General features: G+C 45.4%; 1 pseudogene; it reads left to right on the top strand.

Annotated features, from left to right (window-relative positions):
• The window catches only part of LOC133048440 (kynurenine/alpha-aminoadipate aminotransferase, mitochondrial-like), a 33,547-nt pseudogene extending 27,960 nt beyond the window's left edge, over positions 1-5,587 (top strand).
• Positions 5,588-23,509: the final 17,922 nt, after the last annotated feature.

The following is a 23,509-nucleotide window of genomic DNA, read 5'->3' as shown; positions in this document are numbered from 1 at the left end:
CAGTCACATCCGACTCTTTGTGACCCTGTGGCCAGAATACTAGAGTGGGTAGCCTTTCCCTTCTCCAGGGGATCTTCCCAACCCAGGGATCGAACCCAGGTCTTCCACATTACAGGTGGATTCTTTACCAGCTGAGCCACAAGGGAAGCCCTCACTTTGATTAGAAAGCTCTTAGTTCCTCTTCACTCTCCGCCATAAGGGTGGTGTCATCTGCATATCTGAGGTTATTGATATTTCTCCTGGCAATCTTGATTCCAGCTTGTGCTTCATCCAGTCTGGCATTTCGCATGATGTACTCTGCACAGAGGTTAAATAAGCAGGGTGACAATATACAGCCTTCACGTACTCCTTTCCCAATTTGGAACCAGTTCGTTGTTCCATGTCCAGTTTTAACTGTTGCTTCTTGACAAGCATACAGGTTTCGCAGGAGGCATGTAAGGCAGTCTGGTATTCCCATATCTTTAAGAATTTTCCACAGTTTGTTGTGATCCACACAGTCCAAGGCTTTGACATAGTCAATAAAGCAGAAGATGCTTTTCTGGAACTCTCCTGTGTTTTCTATGATCCAACAGACATTGGCAATTTGATCTCTGGTTCCTCTGCCTTTTCTAAATCCAGCTTGATCAACTGAAAGTTTTCAGTTCACGTACTGTTCAAGCCTAGCTTGGGGGATTTTGAGCATTACTTTGCTAGCATATGAGATCAATGCAATTGTGCAGTAGTTTGAACATTCTTTGGCATTGCCTTTCTTAGGGATTGGAATGAAAACTGACCTTTTCCAGTCCTATGGCCACTACTGAATTTTCCATATTTGTTGGCATACTGACTGCAGAACTTTCACAGCATCATCTTTTAGGATTTGAAATAGCTCACCTGGAATTCCATCACTTTCACTAGCTTTATTCATAGCGATGCTTCCTAAGGCCCACTTGACTTCACACTCCAGGATGTCTCGCTCTAGGTGAGTGATCATACCATCATGGTTATCTGCGTCATGAAGATCTTTTTTGTATAGCTCTTCTGTGATTCTTGCCACCTCTTCTTAATATCTTCTGCTTCTGTTAGGTTCATACCATTTCTGTCCTTTATTGTGCCCATCTTTGCATGAAATGTCCCCTTGGTATCTCTAATTTTCTTGAAGAGATCTCCAGTCTTTCCCATTCTATTGTTTTCCTCTATTTCTTTGCATTGATTTCTGAGGAAGGCTTTCTTATCTCTCCGTGCTAGTCTTTGAAACTCTGCATTCAGATGTGTATATCTTTTCTTTTCTCCTTTGCCTTTAGCTTCTCTTCTTTTCTCAGCTATTTGTATGGCCTCTTCAGACCACCATTTTGCCTTTTTGCATTTGTTTTTTTGGGGGGAGATGGTCTTGATCACTGCCTCCTGTACAATGTCACAAACCTCTGTCCATAGTTCTTTAGGAACTCTGTCTATTGGATCTAAACCCTTGAATCTATTTGTCACTTCCACTATATAATTGTAAAGGATCTGATTTAGGTCATACCTGAATGGTCTAGTGGTTTCCTGGAGTTAGAGGAATTGATTTACATTAATAGCCCCCTCGTCAAGCTGGGATATATGCAGTCTAACCACAGTCTATGGGAATCTGCTTCTTCAAAGAAAAAAAGAAAGGCAGAGAGAGGACACACAGGAGATGGGCAGACTGCCCCTTATCATTCAGGGTTCACTTTCATTTCCAGAGATTTCTTTCCCCTCAGTCAAAGCATCTGTTTTAGGAGCCTCCTTCAATGCCTTCACCCTTGTGAGTCTTTCTGAGCTTGTGGGAAAGTTGTCTGGCAGGATCGAGAAACATTAAATGTTTGTAGTCTTTGAGCAGTGGATTAGATGCTGCGGCTTTGCTCCCTGGGCTCAGTGAACTCCTTCCTGTGTCCTCAAGCCCTGGAAGATAACATGCCACATTTCCAGATGACCCTGCAGCCACAGTCCCAGGTGTGCATTCTGCCCCTCAGATGCCTGGGTGCCGGGGTCCAGCCCCAGCAGGATCCAGGGGAACACTCAGGATGAACGGCATTGGCGAATGAGAAAGAGAGAGACAGAGAGAGAGAGAGAGACAGAGAGAGAGAGAGAGACAGAGAGAGAGAGACCAGGCCAGGATATGTGGCAGAGTCTGGCAGTTGCTTTATTTTTCACCATAGCCTTTATACCCTAAGTTGGTACATTTCTAAGGGGCAGATAAGCATACAGACTTAGTTTAACATTACATCAGCTTGTCCTTCAGGAAACCAGGTGTGCTCTGTATATTTTTTGTTTATGAGAGTCTTTTCCCATAGATTTTTTGTACATTATCTTCTGGCCTTGAGGTTAGCAGAAAACAGAAGATTGGCAGTCTCATGGTACAGCAAGTTGTAACATAATAGAAATACAATCTTGTTAACATAAAAGTCAGTCTTTTTGCAGAAGTTCTCAGCTAAATTTATCTAAAAAGTTTAATACACAAAGACTATGGTTCTGGTGAGGCAGCCCCTGTTTAGCACTCCTGGTTAAAATTAACAATTATCTTATTGTTTTTACACTAGGGCTAAACTCTTATTTTACTATATCTTTAACTGTATTAACAATAGTGTCCACTGCACAACCTCAGCACATTAACATCAATCAAACGTTGATCTAATAAACACTTTTAAAACAATATTTTTTGTATTTTCTAATAGGGCTTCCTCACCCCCCCCCACAGGGCTCTGTGCCAATTAGGGCCTTTTTAATGGTTAATCTCTATGTATAATATCTTTTGGCTTTCAGGCCTGTTGACAATTTATGGTTTGCACCTGGTGCAGCTTTAAGCAACTTCAGTAGCCGACCCTGTCTTTTTTGTGGTTAATCTATTTTCTTTCTATTAGGTGTCATCTCCAAGGGAACTAGATAGGATTACATTTTTACAGAACAGAAATGCAAAGGATTGCAAAAACAGCAGATATGGCACAAAACAGGCTCTTAGTCTAAAAGTTAATTACCTGCAAGAAGTCGCCAGCTAATTCTCTATCTAAACTATTTTCTATTAGGCACATATGTGGCTATAATATTTGTGGAGCTTTTCTCACCCCACGAAGGGGCCTGTGCTTAATAGTTTCTTTTGTTAGCGTACTGTACTTAGGATGTTTAGAACAATCATGAGCATTTTTTGCAATGGGAGCACACATTTATCAAACAAGCCAGAATGCCAGCAAAAGAGTTCGAATGGAAGCATTTCCTTCATCCCTGGCCCCTTCATAGGGTACCAGCATCCAGGAGATTTATTAACTAACTTTTAAGTTGGTCTTTATTCAGTGAAAGAGGAGCAGGAAAGCTCTCAGCAGGCAACACAAGAATCTGCAGCAGGGCAAACAAGAACAACAGCAGAAAAAGGGGGGAGGATACAGGGTGGGGTAGAGACCGAGACCAACCTGGAGAGTCCCTTATCCTAGACGGCCTTGCCTGTCAGGTTCTTTCCTCGTGACCTCGTCATGGATGGGCTCCCGGACGGCCTTGCCTGCCCGGTATTTTCTTCATGACCTCGTCACGGGTGGGAACCTCCATAACGGCTCCCGGCAGCTGGGTTCAGAACTGAGTTGGAGGAAGCAGGCAGGATGCAGGGCTCCCGACTTCCAGCACAGCTAAGGAAGCAGGACCTTGGAGTAAGCTGCTGCTGGGTTGGGTGGATCTGCTTCTGGCAGAAATGGGGAAATGCAGGGCTAGAAATTGTTCCTAGCCCTGTGGAAATTATTCCATCCACATTTTCAGTTATTCCAACCATTTGGAAACCACAGAATATATGATAATAAACATCTTTTGCTTACATCAGCCAGAGTGTTTCCATTATCAGCAACTGAATGCTCAACAGGCCAGGTACAGCTTTTTCAGCAAAAGGATAGAGCAAAATCTCAAAGAGAAAGTCACATGGACAAAGTCTAGAGGAAACCAGGAACAAGCATCCTAGATCCCTGCCCAGCAGTTCCATGAGACTTGTTTAATTCCTTCACCAGTGATGGGTGACAATGTGGTTGTAAGACTGCCCCATCTGCCACAGAGGGGGAGCAGGTGTACAGCATAAATACACTGTCAACATGAACCACTTGGAGAAACCATGAGAAGAGGCTTCAGCCCCCAGACATGCTGGACATTCTTCCAATCCATATGTCCTGAGAGCTTGGTTCCCAGGAGCCAGCCAAGAGCAGGCAAGGAAGCAGCCCATTCCTAGGAATGTGCACAGTCCTGGGGGCCCAGAGCTGCTGCCTTCACCCTCTCTTGCCCACCAGCAACCCCACTTCTGGACAGGTAAAGACTTACCCAAAATATGCAAGACATTCAAAACTACAAAGACAGTAACTATAATTTAAAACAGCATAAAGCTCATAAATAAATAAATAAAACAAAAAATGCTGAGGGTGAGTATAGCAGTTTGATGACTAAAGGTCTCACAATAGGAAAATGTTCTGTCAATTACGGTTCACTCACTCAGCTAAGTTTTAGACACCATTATGGTAAAATGATCACATGGGATGAAGTCAGGGTATATGAGTACAATACCAAAATGTCAGAGTTTCGAGCAGAGAAAGATTTATTACAGAGTCTTGTAACGTGATGGGTGGCTCATGCCTTAAATCCGCAATCTCCTCAAAAACTTTCAGCAAAGCTCTTTTCTACGAAAGGTGAGGGAGGCATGCAGTAAGTTGTTGAAAACATCTTTTGGAGTCAGATTCTTCCTTGTTCAAGTCAGGTCATGGACAGGTCATGATCTCCACCAAGACAAATGTTATCTTCTGTTCTGATAAGAAAGGGCACAGGGCTTCCCTGGTGGCTCAATGGTAAAGAATTTGCCTGCCATACAGGGGACACTGGCTCAATCCCTGATCCAGGAATATTCCACATGCCATGGGGCAACTAATCCCCTGCAACACAACTACTGCGCCTGTGCTCTAGAGTCAGTGCTCTGCAACAAGAGAAGCCACCACACTGAGAAGTCCAGGCGCACCGCACCTACAGTAGTCCCTCCTGCCCCTACAGAACAGCTCGCACAGCAACAAAGACCCAGCCCAGCCAGAAATAAATAAATAAACCTTTAAAAGGAAAGAAAGAAAGGGCACTGTCCCAAGGCTCGACTCTCGTGCTCCAAGTCCAGGTTCTGGCTAAGACATGTTCACCCGGCCCGGGAGTATTTGCCCAGCACCCATCCTGGGTCCTCCCACCAGGCCTGGCTGAGGAGGTAGAGTTCTCTCAGGGCCAGACCCCCAGACCCAGCTGTCCTTGTGGAGGGGACCGGGTGCCCAGGACCCACCTGGCCCTCAGGCTTTTCATTAAAACTGGACAGAATCATTTGCACAGGATCCATAGGAATCCACGCTGCAGCAAGTACCGTCAGATTTGTTTCCAGCTCAGACAACGGCCCTTCTTTGAGGACAGCCTCAACCACCGAGGTGTACCCCAAGTAAAGATGTGGATGTCCTTGCAACTCAACCCTGACCTCCGGCTCCTCCTAGAACAGACGGTGGTCTAAGCTGGGCCAAGTTCCAAACCTGACTGGGAGAGACTGAAGCTATTACCTGACGGGCAGTCTCCTATCCTCCAGGTGCTGAGGCCTCTGCGGACGTGACCCATGGAGACGCGGCTGCCATCAGGCCACTGAAACGGGCATGGGGGAAAGCTTCCCTGTGCCTCAAAGCCTGGGCCCAGGGGGTGGGCAGCTGTGGGGAAAGCTCTGGACTCGGCGGGCGGGACGCAGCCCTCCAGCTTGTCCCCGGGGCGCCAGCCTGAGGCCCGGGCGCCTGGAGCGCTCTGGGGAGAAGGACGCCATCTACCCGTCCCTCGGCTTTCCGTCAGGGCACGCCGCTTTCTGCCCCGCCTACCGCGGGCAGGGCGGGGCGAGGTGCAGCCTCGAACCTCTGCGCTAACAGCCGCCGCCAATCTTCACCTCAGGATTGCTAATGGCCGCCGCCAACCGTCACTTCCGGGTTCCGCGCTGCTGTGAGGGATCGGTCACCAACGGCCTCCTCGCAGCAACGGTGGTGCAGGATCCGCTACCTAAGGGTCCTGCGGTAACGGCTGTGCAGGATTTGTCACTGAGGGTCTCGTGGTAACTGCCACGCGGGATCTGTCACTCAGGGTCTTGGGGTAACAGCCACAAGGAATCCGTTACCTAAGGGTCTCCCCACCCCGATTAGAAAACTTGAATTACAACTGTGTAAAAGCTAAGACATTTACCAAAAAAAGGAGGGGAGGCGGGGGTGCGGAGGGTAACAGTGGGGTCACTTTTTTCTTCATTCACAAAATCTTCTCTAACATGGTTCTTTACTTTAATAGCTGAAAAAATGAATTTACTTTTTCACCGTAAGCAAGCCAATCACACTTCTCTCACTCAAACAGACGTTCTGAAAGGCAGTGGTACAAAGTACCTATGGAGCCAGCACACAGGGGCAACCACTACCGCAGGGAAAACCAAATATATGGTGGCACCTGTGGTCTGTGTGGATTTCCTGCTGTTGGTCCCCAGAGCTTCCATGGCAGCCCTGGGACCACCACCCTGGTCCCCGACCAGCTAAAGAGCCAGAGCTGTTTGGTCCTGGTGGGAATTAACAGGACTGATTCAAATTAACCTAAAGTCACAGTTGTCACTCTGCATGGTTTTCTTCTCATTTAAATTCAAATGTTGACTTGTCCACTTCAGGAATTCCACACTCCCACCACACTTCCTTTACCTTTCATGCTTTCCTACAATACTTCTGCAGCATGGTGTATCTTCAAATTCCTTTCCAAACGGAGTGTAGCTCGCCAGTCTCTCCTGTCCATAGGATTCTCCAGACAAGAATACTGGAGTGGGTTGCCATGTCTTTAGCCAGGGGATTTCCCAGCCCAGGGATCAAACCCAGATCTCCTGCATTGCAGGCAGGTTCTTTACCATCTGAGCCATCAGGGAAGTCCAGTTAAATCTTCAGTGAGTAGCAATTACTGACTTTAACAAAAGTAGGTTTCATTAAAAATTTTGGAGAATCTAATCTCCATGAAAATCAAATATTGACTAAATATCTCATTTTAACCGGTAATGTGTGTTTATCAAGATTCCTGAAGTCATGGACCTTAACTCCTTTTTCTGAAATCCCACACTAACTAGGAGAATATTATGTTTAAATATATGCACTGAGGCTTCCCTGGTGGCTCAGATGGTAAAACATACCCATTGATTGGTGTGCCTTTCGAGTTACCTTACTTCGACGCTTCCCAATTTAACATTCCACTTACTCATTTTATTCATTCAGGCAGTAAATATTTATTGGGTGCCCACTGATAGGGTCTACACAGGGGCCCATGGTTGAAATGGCTCATTATATTGACCTCAAAAACAAAGAATAAAGCCACAGTGACCCTTGAGACTGACCAAATTGCCCGAAGAACATTCTCTTTTCCCACTGGCACTTACCTTTTCAAGGCTATGAGACCACGGGATTCCAGACCTCTGGCTACATGACTGCAGGACTGAGCTACAGGCTAAAAATTAACCATCCCTTCAGAGAATTTTTCACTGGTGGGGTATGAAAAAGACCCCGTCAGAAAGGGAGGACACGGGTTCTTCTCAAGGGGCAGTCATCCTCTCGTTTTCCCTCAAATAAATTCCCTTTTCTTGCCTGACTGCCCGGCTTACTCTCTTTCTCAGCACTCACCTGACACCTACTACCCTAGGCACTCAACCTAGAGCAGTGAACCAAACAAGAGAGATCCTTACATTTGGGGCAAGAAAAAGTTGGCAGAGGAAGATGGAGAGTAAAGAAATGTATTAGTGTTTTATGCAGTGCTAAGCACAACAAAGAAAACAATTCAAGATAAAGAGTGATATACAGCTGGGGTGCTCCTGTAATGGGGGCTGCAGAAGGCAGGTGAGACTGGCAGAGAGCGGCCTGCAGACACCGTGCACGGTGGCCGTGGAGCCCAGGGGCCTGAGAAGTAACTGTGAAGAGCCCAGAGAGGCTGCAGGGTCGGCAGAGGTGGGAAAAGCCCCGCAGATGGCTGGCTTCAGCAACAGAAATGTATTTGCCCAGTCTGGAGACCGGAAGTCTGAGATCCAGGGCCGGCAGGGCCATTTCTTCTGAGGTCTCCCTCTTTGGCTTATGGCTGGACAGCTGCCTCTCCCTTTGTGCTCAAGTGGTCATCCCTCTGTGCATGACTGTGTCCTCACCTCTCCCTATAACGACCATGGTCACAGGTGTCCTAAGGGACCAGGACCCACCCTAATGACCTTAGTTTAAATTAATTACCTCCTTAGAGGCTTTCCGACCAAATACAGTCACATCCTAAGGTCCTGGGGGTTAGAACATCAATATATGAATGCCTTACCCCAACTCAGCCCATAAGAAAAGTGATGAGACAGAGAGCAGGTGCTCAACCAGGTAAGGCCTTACAGGCCTTACAGGCTACGCAAGATCTTGAATTAGCCCAAGAATGTGAGAGCCACTGCAGGGTTCTAAGCAGGAGAATGGCAGAATTGACTTGGTTTTCGAAGGCCATTCTGATCCAGAAAATGGGTCACCATGGAGCAAGGAGAAGCACTGGGGGAGCCCCAAGGAGCCTGCAGATGGGATATTCCGTCTCAACTAGGGGATGAGGACAAACTCTGACAACGCAGCATCTAAAGCGAAATCTGAATAAAGGGCAGATACTTGAGGAAAAGAAGCAAAATGACTTTTCAGTACAAATGAAATTTTAAAAGGCTACTTAAGGAGATCAAACTAGTCAATCCTAAAGGAAATTAACCCTGACTATTCATTGGAAGGACTGATGCTGAAGCTGAAGGTCCAATACTTTGGCCACCTGATGCAAAGAGCTGACTCATTGGAAAAGACCCTGATGCTGGGAAAGACTGAAGGCAGGAGAAGCAGACAACAGAGGATGAGATGGTTGGATGGCATCACTGACTCAATGGACATGAGATTGAGCAAACTCCAGGAGACAGTGAAGGACAGAGAAGCCTGGTGTGTGGTCACAAAGAGCAGGACACAACTGAGTGACTGAACAACAATGAATTGAGGGTAAAACAAGTATTGCACGGTTCCCACTGTCATCTGCTTTGAATATGTAACTCATTTTCTCACTTACTAGCTTGGTTTGGCTCATTTGCTTTTCTTTTGTATTCCTGCTTTCACGGTTGTTGTTTCTTTTTTTTTAAATTTCCTTATTTCATACTTCTCATAAATGTTTCATGTCCTTTTTAAAACTTGAAATTTATAACTGACAATGAAAATTTAAGTACTAACTTGAAATACAGTCATAATTCCAGTAACACTGAGTATTTACAAGCTGGATTGCCCAGACACCACAGTCATATGTTTATTAGAGTCATTGAAAAAGCACTTAAGATGAGAACCTCACAGGGCTCTTCATGATTTTACATTCAAGGAAGAAACCAGGAGAAAATAAAAACAGGTCTGGCTATAATTCAGGAACACTGGAGCCTGACTGAGAGTCCAGGTCATATGCTGCCCCCAGGACAGCCTCCACCTGCAAAGACCTGCCTTGGGGCCCCTCCCCAGGTGCCTTGAACCCCCTTTGAACAGTCCCAGGAAGGAGGCAACGAAGCCACAGGGACAACGAGGATTCCTTAGACACCCTTCCAGCAATTCTTCTTAAAATTTTCAGAAAGCAGAAAAAGAACAAAGGCAGGAAGGGCAGACCTGCATATGTCTTGTCGGAGCTCCGAGTTCATGGATGGAGACCGTTGAAGGCCCCTCATCACAGCACCTTATCAGTGAGAGAAGGAAGTGGCCCAGGCGGCTGACCACAACAACTTCCTTCCAGGGCTCCCGTCCCACCACCCATCCCCACTCAGGTCCTGGGGCCCCATGCTCATGGAGGAGAGGCCCAGATTGCCATCACCCTGCATTGGCCAGCCAAGGCCTCCATCAGGCAGCACACTTTTCCTCTGTAGCTCTTCCCACGGTCAGTAATTCTCCGTGCTTCTGTTCAGTGTTCTCCTCCCAGGCCCTGAGGACAGGAGCCGAGCCACGCTCCTTTCTCATGGCTGCATCCTCAGCGCTCATCCTCAGCGCCTGGCCGAGGGGGGCAGGTCTGCAGGAAGTGCCTGCTGCCATTGCATTCTGCACTTTATTTGGATCATACACTTTAACCACTGGATCGCCAGGGAAGTCCCTTGGATCGTACACTTTAAATGGGGAAGTTTGTGTTGTGTGAATTACATCTCAACAAAGCTATTTTTAAAACGTTACCATTAAAACAAATTAATTAATTAAACAGTAAACTAATGGTGGCTCAGATGGTAAAGAATCTGCCTGCAATGCAGGAGTCCTGGGTACAGTCCCTGGGTATGGAAGATCCCCTGGAGGAGGGAATGGCTACCTACACCAGTTTTCTTGCCTAGAGAACCCCATGGACAGAGGAGTCTGGCGGGCTACAGTCCATGGGGTCACAAAAAGTCAGACATGACTGAGTGACTAACACAAAGTGAATTACCATACAGTGGCATTCAATGTAGTTAGGAAAAAAATGAGGTGCATGTCTATTGACATGGGAAAATATCCAAGAAATACTATGCAAAAGAGTTTTGATAAAGCAATTTGTTTATACAATATAACCCTATATTTTGTTGTTGTTTTTGGTTGTTTTGTTTTGTTTTGTTTGTTTAACAAAGGGATATATCCACATATTTAACTAGTATTTCTGAATGCCTATATTTGTGGGCACAGTTCTAAGTGTTTGTGACCCATCAGTAAATGAAGATCCTTGTTATCATGGAGCTTACTTTCTCACATGGGAGGCTGACCATAAGTAATAAGCGAAATACACAAGTGTATCATATAACATCTTAGATGGGACAAAGGGCCATGTGGGTACTGCCTGGCAGAGAGAGCTGAGATGCAGGCAAGGAGCATGGTGCAGGGTGAATTTAGGACACTAGACTGGGCCCAAACGGGTATCTAGTGGAGCAGTAGAACCTCAGGTTTGAGCCATTTCATTCAGGGGACAGCCAAAGGACCAGGGTGACTGCAACAGAGAAAACAAGAGGGACCCACTGGGAGAGGAGGGTGGAGTGGCCAGACCATCTTGTTGCCCCGGTGAGGACTCTGGCTTTTACCCTGCAAGTGGGGGAACCATGGTGGGATTTTGACCACAAGAGAGAGGAGGCCTCCAGCCTGAGTGGGCAGCTCTGGCTGTTGAATTGAGGGGAACGGGAGAGGTAGGGAGGCCTGTTGAAGGGCTACTGCACTCACTCAGACTTGGGAGGACAGTGACCCAGATCCAGGAGAGGGCAGCCAAGTGGTTAGGAAAGGCTGGTGTCCAGATTTTTCAAAACAGAGCCAAAAGGGTCTCCTGTTAATGGAACGGGGGTTTCCCAGGTGGCTCTGAGGCGTGCAGCCCCACTGGGTCCTCCATGACAGGGACATGGTGACTCCACGTGTGTGTGTGTGTGTGTGTGTGTGTGTGTGTGAAGTGGTCAGGAAAAAGAGGCAGAGGACTGCAATGCTGCAGGATGGTTGGGAGAACTTACAGTTAGGTTCTTGGTACATAACTGCTCAAGAGAAAGAAGCATGAATTGTACTTGAACTCTGTATCAAAGGCTCAGAAATATAGCCCTAGATTTATCATCAGCAGTCATCAAGAAGGAAAAATAAACATGAAAGGCTTATGGGAATGAAAATTGTTGGGATGTTCAAGCTTCAGTAATTCATTGCAGCTTTGGAGATCTCAAAAGTCCACATGTAGGATTGCTTCAAGTTGTATTATATTCTTTTGTTGTAATGAAAAATGCCCAGATTATTTGAAATGTAGACTGAAGTAACAAGTCTTGACCAGCAGGTGGCAGGCTTGCCTCATGATTTCTTCAAAAGCTTGCAGCCAGATTACAGTGAATTTTTGATTCTGTGTCAAAAATCCAAATGTATCTCATATTTAGCAGGAATTATGAATGCAACATTATTTAATCATACTATGGCCTGGATTTTCATGAATAATGTTTTTAAATTTGTTCATTCAATTAACTGCAAGAATATAATACATGTAGGTATTAAGAGAATTAATCAAGAAAATTATGCACATTTCACGTGAAGCATTAACATCTAAGCCATTCTAAGTCATAGTAGGGGAAGTAATATATTTAAATATTGATTTTCCCATTAAGATATCTAATCTATTTTGTCTTCCTGTGTAAGGCCTATCAGTAATTGTATGCTGCATACTCCTGTGTCTCATTTAATTTTTTAAAAGATGTGCATTTTCATTCATTGTAGATAAATAACAAAATTTACTTTTAATATTTCAGAAAGATTAATGTGGCTGTAATTTTTACAATATTTAAAAGTATATTTCACATTGTATTCAAAATTCAAATGGCAAACCCCATAGGATATAATCATGGTAAATACATTTACTCTCAAAATATTGGCTGGGGAGGAGCCTGGTAGGCTGCAGTCCATGGGGTCGCTGAAAGTCAGACACGACTGAGCGACTTCACTTTCACTTTTCACTTTTGTACCCTGGAGAAGGAAATGGCAACCCACTCCAGTGTTCTTGCCTGGAGAATCCCAGGGACGGGGGAGCCTGGTGGGCTGCCGTCTATGGGGTCGCACAGAGTTGGACACGACTAAAGCAACTTAGCAGCAGTCCAGTGAGACAACACATTTTCCTCCATTGACCTTATTTACATTAAGATGACCTCTGGCTTCCCTAGCTACGGTGACAGGTCCCCAAGCACAGCCCTGCCCCAGCAGGAAGTCATCACCAAGCAGGAAAAAGAACACTTATGCCTTTGAGGAGCACACAGCCTTGTTACAGAGATAAGACTAACAGAGTCTGTGCCCCTGGGGACTCCCTAAGTTCCTAAATATGTGATTGCACATACAGTCCCAACGAAAGACCCGCCATTGTCAAAGTGCAAATGAGCAGCACATTTCATGTATGGGTGAGGAATGGCAAGCCAGACACTCACTACCATCCACTCCACACCCCAGCCGCACACATCCACTCTTCAAAATCCAGGTGACTAACACTTGTTAGTCTGAAATAGCCCCTGAAATACACAGGGGACTTCCCTGGCTGTCCAGTGGTTGGGACCCTGTGCTTCCAATGCAGGGGGCTTGGGTTTGATCCCTGGTCCGGGAACTAAGATCCCACATGCTGCTCAATGCAGCTAAAAAAAAAAAAAAAAAAAAAACTTTCAGAAAAATTTCACATGCCTGAGTATCAGAGTTCCTTTTAATAACAGAACCAGAATCTTTTCCATGGACAAATGCAGAGCCTAAAAATGCACAACACGATTAAAACACAAGTTGGTGTGTACATTGAAAATTTCAGTGAATAAAAATCAGGAGACAGAATGGACCTAGTTCCTACCGGCTGGTGGTGCAGGGTTGGCTGGGGAGTGTTTCCTGGGGGCAATGGAGGTGGGCTGGAACCAGGAGGATGGGCAGTCAGAGAAAGAGAATGCCCATTGGGGCTGGAGAAGAGACATGGGCAAACAGTAGGGAGCTTTCATTATTTTGGAGCATTTGAAGGACGGTTTACCTGATTAAGAAGTTCCCTGGTGGCTCAGAAGGTAAAGAACCCACCTGCCAATGCAGAAGATATAAGAGATGTGGATTCTATCCCTGGGTCGGGAAGATCCCTTAGAGGAGGACATGGCAACCCACTCCAGAATTCTTGCCTGGGAAATCTCATGGACAGAAGAGCCTGGTGGCCTATAGTCCGTGGGGTCACAAAGAGCCAGACATGACTGAATGACTAAACAATGACAAATTCCCTGATTTAATTTTTAACATAATAAGGTCTTTACTGCCCACTGAGCTCATGTGCAAAATATTAAGATTGCATCCAATAATCTCCCAGGACCCCACTGGTTCTAAGCCGCCATAAGCGGACTGTCTTCATGCCAATTATAGTTATGTGTGGAATTGTGTCCCCCTAAATTCATACACTGAAGTCCTGATGGACCCCTCCCCGGAGGGACAATGATCCTGCTGACTGATGCCTTGATCTTGGGTTTCTAGCCTCCAGAACTAACAGACAAGTTTCCCTTTAAGCCACTCAGTTTGTGAAACTTTGTTACCACAACCCTAGCAAACTATTAACACTCATCACCTAAATATCACTACCTTTATCTCAATATATTTGGTTATGTATAAATACACACAGTGAGACCCAACAGAAGTAAGCAGATGGAGTCAGCCATTAGAACTGCAGATGGTGGGCGGGGGGGGGGGGGGGGGGGGTGACTGTTTCTGCAGAGGATAGATCAATTCAAAGACTCTGGGTGAAGCCTCTTCCACTGTCTTAAAACCTAGCCTGGCTGCCGGTGGAGACCAGTCAAACAGTCGAGGGGTTGGATGAGCTCACAGATGGGAATAACCTGGAAATTTTTCTTTTTTAATTTTAACAAATTTTAAGGTTTTTTAAATTCAATAGTTTTAACAAATAATTTTGCAAGAAAATTTTAAAAGAAAAACTCAGAATCAAAGAGTTTCAGTGTGAACAAATAAATCATACACCTCTTCTGTAAGAGAGCTTTTGGGTTATCCCAAAGGCTTCCCTGGTAGTTCAGAAGGTAAAGAACCCAACTGCCAATGCAGCAGACCTGGGTCTGATCCCTGGGTTGGGAAGATCTCCTGGAGAAAGGAGAGGCTACCCACTCCAGTATTCTTGCCTGAAGAATCCCATGGACAGAGCAGACTGGCAGGCTACAGTCAATGGGATGACAAAGAGTTGGGCACGACTGAGTGACTAACAAAGTGTCTCAAAATGAGCAAAATCCAGAACCAGTTCTTCAAAAGCTGGATCTAAGGCCCCGGCACTGGAGTCACAGCCCATAAACGCCAAGTACAAACAACCCCACAGCAGTATCTGCGCTAAGGGGGACACGAACGCTGCCCCCCATAGCTGGCCTCCCAGCGGTCCTGCTGTGAGCTGACGGAAAGACCATGTTCTAGACAGACGTCCCCTGGAAACACGCCATCCTACAGCCTAAACTGCTGTCACAATTCCCCGGGCTGGGGGCTTAAACAGCAGACATTACTGTCACAGTCTGGAGGCTGGGAGGCCGTGACCAGGGTCAGCGTCTGGCAGGGCTGGGGGCCGTGATCCCGGCCTGCACAGCCACCTCTGCTGTGTCCCCGTGTGAGGAGGGCCCTCTCTGCTTCTGCACGCAGGAGCACCAGTCCAGCAGGAGAGCTCGCCCCCAGCACCAGGTACTTGCCACCCTTCCTAAGACCAGCCCATTGGGACTGAGGCTCCCCCGTGAGAAACTCTGGGGAGGACAGGACTTCATCCATGGCACAGAGAAGCATGGACCCAGCCTGCCCGCCTGCGCGGACCAGCCCATGGACATTAACCTAGGCGGACAGTGGGCTTGGGTCTGCCCCCCACCCCGGGTGCTGGGATGCACGGCACACCTTGGACGCAATGTCACAGCACATCAGGGAAGGACCAGCTGTCCTGGTAAATGCAGGCAGCTCAGATGGCAGGACTGCATGTGTTGGAGAGAGACACCCCATCTGCAGGCTGGCCGGGGGGCACTGGCTGGACAGGCAGGACATGGAGCATCTGATGTCTAGGGAACTTAGTACATGGACCCAAGCTGCTTGGCCTCCAAGGTACACCAGACTGCCGGGAAGTGTTCGTTATTGGAAATATTAAACACTGCTGTTGCTCTTTAGTCACTGAGTCAGGTCCTACTCTTTTGCAACCCCAAGGACTGTAGCCTGCCAAGCTCTTCTGTCCATGGGATCCTCCAGGCAAGAATACTGGAGTGGGTTGTCATTTCCTTCTCCAGGGGATCTTTCCAATCCAAGGATTGAACATGTATCTCCTGCTTAGCAGGCAGATTCTTTAGCCATCTGGGAAGGCCACAATTAGATGCAATTATTATTAAATCAAATGTAATTACTAATAAAAATGAAATTTAATTGATAAAAACTAAATGTACTTATTCAAGATTAAATGGACTTTAATGAGAAGACACGCAAGTCACAGAGCTCCTGAGATGCACACCTCCATGCGCAGTCCTTACTCGGCATGGGGGTGCCTTCAGTGCGGGGGCCCCAGGGAAGCTTCCTGCACGTGGTACCCTCACAGCACTGTCAGCAGGCATCTCGCTGTAAGACAGGCCACCATGGCCCCCGGTCCTTGAGCATAACCTTAGGCGGCATCCCTGGCACTTAAACCACCAGGGTGTTTTAGGACGAATCTCACACTGGCTGTGTGATCCCCCAGGTTCCTTAGCAGATTACAAATAGGACTCTGACGGCAGTGAGATTAGCAAGGTCCTCCTTAAAGGAAAGGTCAAGAGACAAAGGGCAGATGCAGAAACACACTCACAGAGATAGAACAGAAACACTGTACCTTTGGTCCAAAGACAATATTGATGGTGAACTTCAGACCACCCATCAGATCTTACAGGTCATCTCTGCCTCAAGCAACCTCCTGTGATCCTCTTAAAACCAGGACAAAGTGAGACTAAATTCCAAACATAAATAATACCCTGGTTTTACTGTCACATGTCCTCTGATCGGAGAGCAGTAGCCAGTCAAGCAGGCCTCCGTTGAAAAGTTCAAGCTAGATCAAAATCTCTGCGCATGGCCAGGCTGCTGAATGGCTGCCCCTCAAATAACACACCTCAATCAAAGATCTGCTGTGATCTCCAGTCTCCTTCACATCACAGAAACCCTCCTTAGAGGACAAAAGGCAGTGTGGTCTCCGACTCCTGCATCTGACCCTTTTCTGCATAAGATGCAGAAAATGTGACTTCCTAAGTCTAATCCTCATAGTGAAATGCACTGAAGAATAAAGGTTTCTTTTTGCTTTTTTTGGCCACTCCACATGGCATGTGGGATCCTAGTTCCCTGATCGAGGACTGATCCTGTGCCTCCTGCATTTGAAGACTGGACTCCAAACCACTGGACCACCAGTGAAGTTCCTGAAGGTTTAATACTAAGGCAGAACAGATTAGACCCTGTGGGGGAGCAGGGACCCGGGGGTGTCTCCCCAGCTGCCAGCCACCTAGGAATTTGAGAGATTTCTTCAATACAGTGCTGTGGATCTTACTGTCCAGACATGAGAGGGTAACAGTCAGGAAGGCAGGGGTCTCCAAACAGAGGAAATAGGCTGCAAGTGTCAGACATCTTTTATGTCTCTCTTAAGCTGCAGAAGGAAACAAACTATAAGTGCTGAATTTTTCCTTTCTCTACACAAATTTTAAAAGAGGTTTCTTTTAAAGTTCTGTGTTGCCATGACAACACCTGGCTCCACCTGAACTTAATTCTTCTCAAATCTTGAGCTGATCAACCTGTTTCTCTTATGGAAATGTTTGTCTTAAGCTATGTTAATGAACTATATATTTACCAAAGACTCTCTTCAAGTCCATTCCTACCCAAGACTCTGAACCAACTTTACAAATCAGTACTTTATACTCATGCAAATATTCAGTCTCTCAGTAGAGTCCAACTCTTTGTGACCCCATGAACCGCAGCACACCAGGGTACCTGGTCCATCACCAACTCCCAGAGTTTACTCAAACTCATGTCCACTGAGTGGGTGATGCCATCCAACCATTTCATCCTCTGTCGTCCCCTTTTCCTCCTGCCCTCACTCTTTCCCAGCATCAGGATCTTTTCAAATGAGTCAGTTCTTCACATCAGGTGGTCAAAGTACTGGAGTTTAAGCTTCAACATCAGTCCTTCCAATGAATATTCAGGATTGATTTCCTTTGGGATGGACTGGTTGGATCTTCTTGCTGGCCACAGGACTCTCAAGAGTCTTTTCCAACATCAGAGTTCAAAAGCATCAATTCTTTGGTGCTCAGCTTTCTTTCCAACTCTCATATCCATACATGGCTACTGGGAAAACCAAAACCTTGACTAGATGGAACTTTGTTGGCAAAGCAATGTCTCTGCTTTTCAATATGCTGTCTAGGTTGGTCATAACTTTTATTCCAAGGAGTAAGCATCTTTCAATTTCATGGCTGCAGTCACCATCTGCAGTGATTTTGGAGCCCAAAAAAATAAAGTCTGACACTGTTTCCACTGTTTCCCCATCTACTTGCCATGAAGTGATGGGACTGGATGCCATGATCTTAGTTTTCTGAAAGTTGGGCTTTAAGCCAACTTTTTCACTCTCCTCTTTCTCTTTCATCAAGAGGCTCTTTAGTTCCTCTTTGTTTTCTGCCATAAGGGTGATGTCATCTGCATATCTGAGGTTATTGATATTTCTCCCAGCAATCTTGATTCCAGCTTGTGCTTCATCATCCAGCCCAGCATTTCTCATGATGTACTCTGCATATAAGTTAAATAAGCAGGGTGACAATATACAGCCTTGACGTACGCCTTTCCTGATTTGGAACCAGTCTGTTTGTTCCATGTCCAGTTCTAACTGTTGCTTCTTGACCTGCATACAGGTTTCTCAGGAGGCAGGTAGGTGGTCTGGTATTTCCATTTCTTTCTGAATTTTCCACAGTTTGTGGTGATCCACACAGTCAAAGGCTTTGGCATAGTCAATAAAGCATAAATAGATGTTTTTCTGAAACTCTCTTGCTTTTTCAATGATCCAACAGATGTTGGCAATTGGATTTTTGGTTCCTCTGCCTTTTCTGAATCCAGCCTAAACATCTGGAAGTTCATGATTCATGTATTGTTGAAGCCTGGCTTGGACAATTTTGAGCATTACTTTGCCAGCGTGTGAAAGAAAGAAAGTGAGGTCACTCAGTCATGTCCTACTCTTTGTGACCCCATGGACTGTAGCCTACCAGGCTCCTCCATCCATGGGATTCTCCAGGTAAGAATACTGGAGTGGGTTGCCATTTCCTTGCTAGTGTGTGAGATGAGTGCAATTGTGTGGTAGTTTGAGCATTCTTTGGCATTGCCTTTCATTGGGATTGGAATGAAAACTGACCTTTTCCAGTCCTGTGGCCACTACTGAGTTTTCCATATTTGCTGGCATACTGAGTGCAGAACTTTCTCAGTATCATCTTGTAGGATTTGAAACAGCTCAGCTGGAATTCCATCACCTTCACTAGCTTTGTTCATAGTGATGCTTCCTAAGGCCCACTTCACTTTGCACTACAGGATGTCTGGCTCTAGGTGAGTGATCACACCTAGATCGTGGTTATCTGGGTCATGAAGATCTTTTTTGTATACTTCTTCTGTGTATTCTTGCCACCTCTTCTTAATATCTTCTGCTTCTGTTAGGTCCATATCATTTCTGTCCTTTATTGTGCCCATCTTTGCATGAAATGTTCCTGTGGTATCTCTAATTTTCTTGAAGAGATCTCCAGTCTTTCCCATTCTATTGTTTTCCTCTATTTCTTTGCACTGATCACCAAGGAAGGCTTTCTTTTCTCTTCTTGCTATTCTTTGGAACTCTCCTTTCAGATGGACATATCTTTCTTTTTCTCCTTTGCTTTTCACAGCTATTTGTAAGGCCTCCTCAGACAGCCAATTTGCTTTTTTGCATTTATTTCTCGTTGGGATGGTCTTGATCCCTGTCTCCTGTACAATGTCATGAACCTCAGTCCATAGTTCATCAGGCACTCTGTGTATCAGATCTAGTCTTTTAAATCTATTTCTCACTTCCACTGTATAATCATAAGGGATTTGATTTAGGTCATAGCTGAATGGACTAGTGGTTTTCCCTACTTTCTTCTATTTAAGTCTGGATTTGACAATAAGGGGTTCATGATCTGAGCCACAGTCAGCTCCCGGTCTTGTTTTTGCTGACTGTAGAGAGTTTCTCCACCTTTGGCTGCAAAGAATATAATCAATCTGATTTCAGTGTTGACCATCTAGTGATGTCCATGTGTAGAGTCTTCTCTTGTGTTGTTGGAAGAGGATGTTTGCCATGACCAGTGTGTTCTCTTGGCAAAACTCTATTAGCTTTTGCCCTGCTTCATTCTGTACTCCAAGGCCAAATTTGCCTGTTACTGCAGGTGTTTCTTGACTCCCTACTTTTGCATTCCAGTCCCCTATAATGAAAAGGACATCTTTTGGGGGGTGTTAGTTCTAAAAGGTTTTGTATCTTCATAGAACCTTTCAACTTCAGCTTCTTCAGCTTTACTGGTCAGGGCATAGATTTGGATTACTGTGATATTGAATGGTTTGCCTTGGAAATGAACAGAGATCACTCTGTTGTTTTTGAGATTGCATCCAAGTACTGCATTTTGGACTCTTTTGTTGACTATGATGGCTACACCACTTCTTCTAAGGGATTCTTGCCCACAGTAGTAGATATAGGTCATCTGAGTTAAATTCACCCATTCCAGTCCATTTTAGTTCACTGATTCCTAAAATGTCAACATTCACTCTTGCCATCTCCTGTTTGACCACTTCCAATTTGCCTTGCTTCATGGACCTAACATTCCAGGTTCCTATGCAATATTGCTCTTTACAGCATCGGACCTTGCTTCCATCACCAGTCCCATCCAAAACTGGGTGTTGTTTTTGATTTGACTCCATCCCTTCATTCTTTCTGGAGTTATTTCTCCACTGCTCTCCAGTAGTATATTGGGCACCTACCAACCTAGGAGTTCATCTTCCAATGTCCTATCTTTTTGCCTTTTCATACTGTTCATGGGGTTCTCAAGGCAAGAATACTGAAGTGGTTTGCCATTCCCTTCTCCAATGGACCACGTTTTGTCAGAACTCTCCACTATGACCCATCCATCACGGGTGGCCCTACATGGCATGGCTCATAGTTTCATTGAGTTAGACAAGGCTGTGGTCCCTGTGATTAGATTGGTTAGTTTTCTGTCATTGTGGTTTTCAGCCTGTCTTCCCTCGGATGGAGAAGGATAAGAGGCTTATTGAATCTTCCTGATTGGAGAGACTGAGTGAGGGGAAAACTGGGTCTTGTTCTGATAGGCGGGGTCATGCTCACTAAATCTTTAATCCAATTTTCTGTTGATGGCTGGGGCTGTGTCCCCTCCCTGCTATATACCTGGGGCCAAGCTATGGTGGAGGTAATGAAGATAATGGCAGCCTCCTTCAAAAGATCCCATGCATGTACTGCTATACTCAATGCCCCCAGCCCTGCAGCAGGCCACCACCGCCCCATGCCTCTGCCAGAGACTCCTGGACACTTCCGGGCAAGTCTGGGTCAATCTCCTGTGTGGTCACTGCTCCTCTCTCCTGGGTCCTGGGGCACACAAGGTTCTGTTTGTGCCTCCAAGAGTCTATTTCCCAGTCCTGTGTAAGCTCTGGCAACTCTATGGTGGGGTTAATGTTCCCTTAAGCTCTGTTAAGAAGACTGTATTTGCTTGGAAACCTGCCTTTCTTCAAGATTCATGTCAATCATTTTATGGCCCAGGACACTCACTTTGTGCCAGTGTTATATCAAGCTGCATGTTGTGGATGAGGGGCGTGGTGCCAGTCTCTATGAGTTTTGAGACATTTCCTTTCTTCAATTAACGGTCTGCTAGTAACTATATGGGATCCCATGGTGGCTCAGATGGTAAAGTGTCTGCCCGCAATGCGGGAGACCTGGGTTCAATCCCTGGGTTGGGAAGATCCCCTGGAGAAGGAAATGGCAACCCACTCCAATACTCTTGCCTAGAAAATTCCATGGATGGAGGAGCCTGGTGGGCTACAGTCCATGGGGTTGTAAAGAGGTGGACATGACCAAGCAACTTCACTTCACTTTAGAGCTATATCACATCCAGCTAAAGACTAGCAAGAGGGTACTCTTTCTGCCCCCCTTCTGATATCTATGTCAGAAGCTTTCTCTATCTCTTTTATACTTTAATAAAACTTTATTACACAAAAGCTCTGAGCAATCAAGCCTTGTCACTGGCCCCAGATTGAATTCCCCTCCTCTGGAGGTCAAGAAACCCAGCATCTTTCATGGTTCAGCAACAACCTTTCAGATATTTGTACAAAGATGTTCCTTCCATGCTTCCATTGGAGAGAGACTATATAGTCAAATGGGTATGTTAAATTTTATGGTCAAGAGAAGGGATTTTCTAGAGTAATTTTTACCTACCTACCAGTCTTAGAGATTAATCATAAATGAAAAGCCACCTCCCCAAATACCAATCTTTGTTTCTATTGTTGTTTAGTCTCTAAGGCATTTCCAACTCTTTTCTCACTCCAAGCACTGTAACCTGCCAGGTTCCTCTGTCCATGGGATTTCCCAGGCAAGAATATTAGAATGGGTTGCCATTTCTTACCCCAGGGTATCTTCCCCACCCAGGGATCGAACCCTTGTCTCCTCCATCTCCTGCACTGGCAGGCAAGTTCTTCACCACTGAGCCACCAAGGAAGCCCAAATCCCAACCAGCTTTTAACCAAATCATTATTCAGGGTTCTTTGGTAAACAACTAATCATAAGGTTGCCTTTCCTTCATGTACCTTTCCTCATAAGGATTAGCTTATTTAAACTTAAAACTACTGTACATAAAATAGATAACTAATAAGAATTATACAGCATAGGAAACTTTACTCAATACTCTAATGACCTATATGGGAATAGAATCTTAAAAAAGAGTGAATATGTGTGTGTGTGTGTGTGTGTGTGTGTGTGTGTGTGTGTGTGTGTGTGTATAGGGCTTCCCCCGTGGCTCAGCAGGAAAGAAATATGCCTGCAACGCCAGAGACATGGGAGACGCAGGTTCAATCCCTGGGTTGGGAAGATCCCCTGGAGAAGTGCATGGCAACCAACTCCAGTATTCTTGCCTGGAGAATCCCATGAACAGAGGAGCCTGGAGGGCTACAGTCCATGGGGTCACAGAGTCAGACACGACTGAGTACACATGAGCACATGTGTGTATTTACATATATATACACACATGATTCACTTTGCTAATATATATATATTAGCAGCAGACACTAATACACCATTGTAAATCAACTATAGTCCAAAATTAAAAAAACCTGCCATTCAGGTTTGACCCAGAAGACAGTGGTGAGCCAGTACCGATCACGCACAGAGTAACACCCCGGATGCAGAGGCTGCGTAAACCAGAGACAGGCCTCCGTCCCCAAGGAGTTTCAACCAGTTTGGGAGGATGGGCAATGTGTGTTCAATGCAGTATGCACGATAAAACAATTTTAATATTGTGCCAGATAAAAACAAAATTACTTAATTTGCTGTGTAGTAAAATTCCTTAGCCTGATTAAAAATGTAAAATTTGTTGCCATTTATTGTGATATTTATTCCTGCTGTAATCCTGTCATTGCAAGTGCATTCATTACGCTCAATGTTTTTATTAATCTTCCACCATAAATAACTCATGGGATAAAAGTCACTCTCCACTTTGTTTTATGACTTAAAAAAAAAAAAAAAGATACCCTAGTTCTTTCATAAATAAACTGTCACTATAAACTATGCAATGTCCCTAAATTGTTAGACAAATTTGGCATATTTACTTGGTAATAAAGTAAAATGCATGCATTAGACTAGATTTTCTCACTTATGTGCAATATTACTTTCACTGTCCCAAAATATCACATCTAATGCTAAAAGTCACGAGTTCTGTGACTCATTTCTTGTGCTGACATTCAGAGCAAATTGTTGTGATGCTCACAGAGCATTGCCCTCT

This window comes from Dama dama, chromosome 29 (assembly GCF_033118175.1).
Source record: "Dama dama isolate Ldn47 chromosome 29, ASM3311817v1, whole genome shotgun sequence".
Lineage (NCBI taxonomy): Eukaryota > Metazoa > Chordata > Mammalia > Artiodactyla > Cervidae > Dama > Dama dama.
Note: the sequence above shows the minus strand (reverse complement) of the source record. Positions and strands in the feature narration are given on the sequence as shown.